The following is a 7563-nucleotide window of genomic DNA, read 5'->3' on the forward strand; positions in this document are numbered from 1 at the left end:
TCTGCTGCTTGGCCTGCTGTGTTCATCCAGCTCTACAGCTTGTCATAGCATATTATTAGTAGTTGCTGGCTTTAACTGAGTTTATTTTTTTTTTCAATGATGCAGAATAAATCTATTTTTGCAGTTCTTCACCTTCGTCTTGGCTAAGAATAGACCAATTGTAAACAGTTGTTTGTCTTTTTTTTAAATTAAAAGCTGAGCCAATAAGACAAAAATTCAAATAGCTTTCCACAGTGGGGATGAAAATCCTTGACTCTACATTTCCAAAGGTCTGTATACCATTCATACTGAGCTGGTGTGCAGAAATTTTTCAATGTTGTATGAATATTCTTCAACAGACTGCATGAGTGAACTCTACTAAGTTGATCTGAGCAGAACAATACTGCAATCCGGTGGCAGCTCTGTTTCCAATGGAGAATGTAATGTTTTTCACTCTCATTTTCTTAAAATGGTTTAACGTAGTACTTTATTCTCGCTCAACTTTCTCTTATCTTGGTAGAAATATTCAATAGCTACTTCCTTTCTGCTAATTTATTTTGCACTATTGACATCAAGTTTTCCTATCAACGGCACAGTGCATTTTTGGTTCAATGCATAATAATGTCCCGCATGTCACACAGTAGGAAAGACAGATTTAATCAGTGAAATACCTTTTCATCAGCAGCATTCCAGTTGCTTGACATCAGCAATTTCTCTAAATGAGACAATGTGCTGTTTTGCACAATCTGCTAGCTCATTGGCTATCTTTGCATCTTCCCATGGCTCAGAACTACAGTGATGCAATTTGTCTCCACCTAAACCCATAGGATGTCTGAAAGATTTAATAAATTACCACAACACTGGTGCAGAATAGATCGGTCAAAATTCCATCAGGTTCAATGTTAGTGCCTGGAGCTTTCACTTGGCTTTTGTTTCATTCTTCATATGCATCAATTTGTCAATGTCTTGCCTTGAGTTATTTAAATACTCAAAAACCAACTGCGTTGTGTTTCAAATATTTTGGATACTTTGGAGATGGAATGGTACAATTATACTGTCTATTGCACTAAAATTTAAAGTCCTTTTTGCTTTCCTACATGCACATGATAGCCACTTTCCTTCAGGCTCATCAGCATTTTCTGTAACTAGGCACCTCTGATGTCAACTCTCCATTGTGTTACAGCACCTGGGAGATCAAACACCATTTGCTTCTCATCAACAGCTGTTTCACTTCTATAGTTTATTTATTGTAATATGATAGGCCATTTCTCAAATAGGGACAAAAGGAAAACCTAAATTGTATATTCTGGACAAAACAGATGGCTGTAGTCATGAATGATAAATATTAAGAATGCTTTAAGCCAGCTTCAGCCAAGGCTTGCAGTTGGCATTTCAGTTGTGTTCTGTCACTTAATTGATTTTATCACTTATAATTGAGTAGCACAACCTATGGTTGTTTGCAGCCATCACCTCTGTCTCCCAAAGGATAGCAGACCTGGCTGTCAAGCTGGTAAACACAACCTAAGTGTGATAGCAACAACTGTAATATTTACATTGTTTCCATTACAAATGTTAGCATACACTTTGAGATAATGAGTTAGCTTGCAGAAAGAAAGTTGTTGGGAGCAATGCAATGATTTTAGCCCCTCTGCTGCCTTAATGCTATAAAAAGGCTATGGATATTTTGGGGACATATATGGGGTAAGAGAGGATGTGTAGCTTGGTATAAAGGGTATGAAAAGTGCATACAGAGACAGTGAGGGGGTTGAGAATATGAGGAGTGTTTGCCAACTTAATTTCTTGTAACTTTTTGGCCATAGTCCCCTAGGCAGACTAGGTGAAAAGTCTGCTTCCAGGCTCCTGCACGATCAGCATATTGGTGACCTGGGATGAGTCATAATTCTCAATTTAGCCCCAAAATTTAGCCCCAATTTAGCCCTGGATAGCCCCAGCCTCTACACAATCAACCCCTGAAAGAAAATTGGAGCTGTGGTGCCCGTTTTGATATCTAAAGTCAAGGAGGTGCTTATAGTAAATTCCTGTATAGGTATGTCATAGTAAATAAAAGGAAACTAACACTTTGTTCAGTAATAAGTCTGCCATCATCATAAAGTCAGAAGCAGGGGCACTTGATGACTAGACAACGTTCAGCACCACTTATGATTCTTCCAATGCAGAAGCAGTCCATGTCCGTAAGATGTGGGCAATATTCAAACTGGGGATGATAGAGGATAAGTAACATTTTGTGCCATACAAGCACCAGATAATGACTACCTCCAACAAGACAGTATCTAACCCCCCCCTTTTGATAGTCCGTGATTTGCCATCACTGAATTCCCCACTACCAATATCCTGGGAGTTACCACTGATAGGCAATTTAACTGGTCCAACCATACAAATACTGTGGCTACAACACCAGGTCAGAGGCTAGGAATTTTGTAATGAGTAACTCCCCTTGTTATTCCCAAAGTGTCTCTGCCATCTACAATGCACGTCAGGAGTTTGATGGAATACTCCCCACTTGCCTAGTTGGGTGTAGCTCCAACAACACTCAAGAAGCTTGAACACCATCCATAACAAAGCAGCACATTAGATTAGCATTACATCTGCCTTGAACATTCACTCCCTTCACCAATGATGCACAGTGGTGGCAATGTGCACCATCTACAAGGTGTATTGCAGTAAGTTGCCAAGGCTCTTTCAACAGTATCTTCTAAATATTTGCTGGGTTAAAGTCCTGGAACTCCTTTCCTAAAGCACAGAGTGATTCTACTCCTATAAAAACAAAATCAACTCAACACCACCTTCTGCAGGACAGTTGGGTAAGGGTAATGAATGCTGACCTAGCCAGCACTGCCCACATCCCTCAAGATTTGAGGTAAGCTGTGTAACAGCAACAGCACTTACCTTCACCTCGCAAATTCTTGACTCAAACGATTAGATGCTTCTCCTAAGTTTGCTCATAATTATTTTTTGAATTATTTCACCTTTGTAGTATACCTAAAGTTAAATGAAATAGCACAAGTAGCAACTGCATAAAGCTCATTAAATTATTAGAATTAGTACCAGATCAAACTGGTTCAGGTTAGAAAAAATGCTGTGTGAAACATCATGGTTGGTTCAAGTGACAATATTTGTTTTAACCTTTTTTTGCCTTCCCCAGTTTGTTATTTGATATACCTTTCAAATGTCACAGGGAAGATGTGCTTAGAAACAAGCTCACAATGGGCGAAATTTGTATTTGCACTTTACTTTGGTATGATTGTCAACTCTCAGCTTTAACTTACATGAGCAAGAAGGATGTATTGAATATCAAACACCTCCTACAATAGGGTGATACTGATCCAATATTAAAACTGCCACATTATTCAGTATGTATTTCCCATATGTTATATTTGTTCTGTGACACAATCAACATCACCACCAACAGCAATGCTTAATAAAGAGAGAACATATGGTTGTGTTGTTGAATAAACTGGAGTTAATGATTGAGTGTAACAGCTGCTGTTATGACGGATGTATGGCATGTACCGAGAGTTCCATCTGCTGGCCAACTAAAATCTTTTTATATAGTATTAAATATATCAACATTGCTGGTATTTCACATCAGAAATTCCTATTCCTATTCTAAATTGATTGCACTTGCTTAATTTACTTTAATCATTAAATTATTTAGGAGTAACAGCTATTTATTATCCTAAATCAGCTATTGCATTGTTTAAAAACTATTTAATATGAAGGTTCAACAAAGAGTGCAGGAAGGGATGCTGCAGCAGCACCAGGCTCACATAAAGAAGACAGAAATAGCGAGAACAACATGTGATACGTGGAGCTAAGCAATCCCACAGCCAACAGATCGGAGAGGCTGGGAAGTGCCACGACCTCCAGTAATGATACAATGAATTGATATTGATGTTGACAGTGAGGAGGATGATCTCAGACTACAGTCTGCTATTAATCCCGATAAATGTGAGGTGATGTATTTTGGGAGGTCTAATAAGGGAAAGATGTACATAATACATGCTGTGTCCCAAGGGAGTACTGAGGAACAAAGGAACCTTGGTGTAGAAGTCTGTAGATCCCTGAAAAGGTGTCAGCATATGTAGATAGGGCAGTGAAGAAATCATATGAATGCTTGCCTTCATTGGCTGAGCCATTGAATGTAGGAGCAAGGAAATCTTGTTACAACTTTACAACATATTGGTTAGGTTACAGCTGGAATACTGTGTGCAGTCCTAGTCACCACACTATCGGAAAGACATGATTGCACTGGACAGCGTGCAGAGGACATTCCCCACGATGTTGCCTGGGATGAAAAGTTTCAGTTACGAGGAAGTCTTGGACGGGTTGGGTTTGTTTTCTTTGGAGCAGAGGATGCTGAGGGTGAATCTAATTGAGATATACCAAATTACAAGAGGCATAGACAGTTTCCCCGTGGCAGGTGTGTCTAAGACCAGAGGGCATAAGTTTAAGGTGAGGAGTAAGTGGTTTAGAGGAGATCTGAGAAAAAATGTTTTCACTCGGAGGGTAGAAATATGGAATGTGCTGCCTGAGAGGGTGGTAGAATCAGGTGCTCTCGCAACATTTATGAAGTTTCTGGATGAGCACTTAAAATGGCAGGGCACAGTAGGCTATGGGCCAAGTGCAGGTAAATGGGATTGGTGTAGTTTTGTGTCTGTGTGTTGGCATAGACATGAATGCTGTATGACTCTATGATACATCCAGTCACGTATGATGGTCAGCAACTAAACAGCTGACTGGAGGAGAAGGCTCCACAAATATCCCCACTTCAGTGGCAGTGGAGCCCAGCGTAGTATTGCATGAAGCAAGGCTTAGAAATTTGCAATTATCTTTAGCCAGGACTACCAAGTAGATGATCCATCTTTGCCTCCTCTCAGATCCCCAGTTTCAGTAATCGCAGATAACTGTGGATGTGTATGGTGTTGCAAGAGTGCTCAACTGAAATCCTTTTTAATCAAATATAGTAGTTATATACCAAGAAATGGCTGAAGGCACTGGATACCCCAAAAGCTATGAGCCCTGACAACATTCTGGCAACAGTGCTAGAGTCCTCACTGAATTCTCACTATTGTTATTTTATTCTTTTATCAATTTTGGTTTGGAGCTGTGAATTGGGAATTGTGAGATTAAGATGACTTTTGAACTATGGGTAACCGCTTGTGTTAAAAGGAACACAGACCAAACAAGCTTTTGTTTATTTGTGAGAACTAGGCCTGGAAGTTAATTGCAAGTTTGTTCCTGTTCAAAAGGTTCTGCAAATACTTTGTCACTGGGGAAGAGCATCATGTTTAAACAGATAGTAAAGACTGGCTATTAACAAGATCAGTACCTGGGAATTGGTTTCAACAAATCTGGAAAAGACCATAGAGTCACAGAATCACACAGCATAAAAACAGGCCCTCCACTCATCATGTCTATGCTGACTAACAAACACCAAGCTACACCAATCCCATTTACCTGCACTTAGTCCATAGCCTACTGTGCCCTGGCATATTAAGTGCTCATCCAGAAGCTTCACAAATGTTGCGAGAGCACCTGCCTCAATGACCCTCTCAGGCAGAACATTCCATATTTCTACCACCCTCCGGGTGAAAAATGCTTTACTCAGATCTTCCCTTAACCACTCATGCTTCACCTTGAACTTATTCCCTCTGGTTGTATTCACGTCTGCCATGGGGAGCAGATTCTCATGATCTATGTCTTTACCTCTTATAACACCCCTAGTTAAGCTGTTCGTGTTCATGGGTATGGTATAAGTTATGGGTATTACTGCCTTTATCTGAATGCGCTATAAAGGTGACCCTGATTGAGAAAATCAACCAAGAAACTATCATCATTGCCTGTCGAATACCACATCTCATCTGGGCTGTGCACACCACCTTCTGTAGTTTATTACGGTCCTGGGCAGAGCAGTTACCATACCATGCACCTGGACAGTATGCTTTCAATGGTGCATTTGTAGTAGTTGGTGAGGGACGTAATGGACATGCCAAATTTCCTAAGCTGCCTGAGGAAGAAGAGGTGTTATTGTGCCTTCTTGACTATTGCATCTACGTGGGAAGTCCAGGACAGGTTGTCAGTTATCGTCACTCCGAGGAACTTGATTAGATTGTTATCAGACTGATGAATGGACTCTCTAACCTCAAATAACGCTGATCTTGCTAACATTGATCTCACCTAGTGCATGCCCTTGCAATGTAACCTGTATGCCTCTGTCTAAGTCTTTTTGATCTGTTCATCCTTTGCTTACTATGATCTGCCTGTACTGCTCATAACAAAGCTTTTTACTGTATTTCGGTATATGTGACAATAAATAAATTAATCAATTAAAATATTGTGAAAACCACTTAAATAAGAGAAAATAACAAACTGGCCAGAATATTTAATCCTTACCTGTGCTGGTTTGCCTGTGTCATTTATGTGAATGGGCTTGAAAACAAAGGTTTTTGGAGTTTATAGTATAAAACAATTAGATTACTTTGTTGTTTAATTTTACTCTGCTAAAGTTACTATATTGTTAATAAATTGCTAAGTCTTTTGTTTAAGATACAAACTGATGTCTAGAATTAATTTTTTGCAAAGTCTGGGATTGGTTGATCAATAGTCTGGTGAGGAACCATTGGCGTCAATTTTGAGATTCTTTTAATTTTACTGTACATGAATACACTAGTAGAAAGACTGATTTGGTTCAGCTGTCTGTCTTTGTGTGTAACAAAGGGACTGAAGACTTGTGCATTAGAACTAGCCACACCCCTAGTTAAGCTGTTCGTGTTCAATTGCAACGTCTACCCAACATTGTTGAAAATTGCCCAGGTATGTCCTGTACACACAAAGCAGGACAAATCTAACTCAGTCGATTATTGCCCAAATAGCACTCAGCAGTAACCTGCCCAGTGATCCTTAGCTTGGATTCCACTTAGGCCAATCAGCTCGTGATCTCATCACAGCCCTGGTGCAGAATGAACAAAAGAACTGAACTCATAAGGTCAGAGTGACTCCCCTTGCCATCAAGGCAGCAGCTGGCAATATGGCATCATGGTGCCCATGAAAAACAATGGAATCAGTTGGAGTTATGCCTGGCAAAAAGAAAGATGGTTCTAGCTGGAAGTCAAACATCTCAGTCCCAGGACTTCTCTGCAGGAGTTCCTCAAAGTAATGTCTTTGAACTATTTTAAGTTGCTTCAACAATGTTCTACCCTCCATTATAACATCAGAATTGGGAACGTTTGCTAATAATTGCACAATATTCAGTGCCACCTATAATTCAAGCTGTGTTCTCTTGATATTCAATGACATTACCATTTGCTGTATCCCCATTATCAATAGCTCAAGGGATGGAGGGGGCGTTACCACTGAACAGAAACTATATTAAATCAGTCATGTATTCTGTGCATGTAGGAGCAGGTAACAGGCTGCAAATTCTGTAGCGAGTAACTTTCCTCCTGATTCCAATTGGCTGAGACTTCTCCACCTCCTGCGTCTCATACCTGCCCAACTTCCTGGATGGATGCAGTTCCAACAACACTCAAGCTCAACACTATCTGGAACAAAGTAGATCACTTG

The sequence above is a fragment of the Rhincodon typus genome, chromosome 16, assembly GCF_021869965.1.
Source record: "Rhincodon typus isolate 14 chromosome 16, sRhiTyp1.1, whole genome shotgun sequence".
NCBI classification, from domain to species: Eukaryota; Metazoa; Chordata; class Chondrichthyes; order Orectolobiformes; family Rhincodontidae; genus Rhincodon; species Rhincodon typus.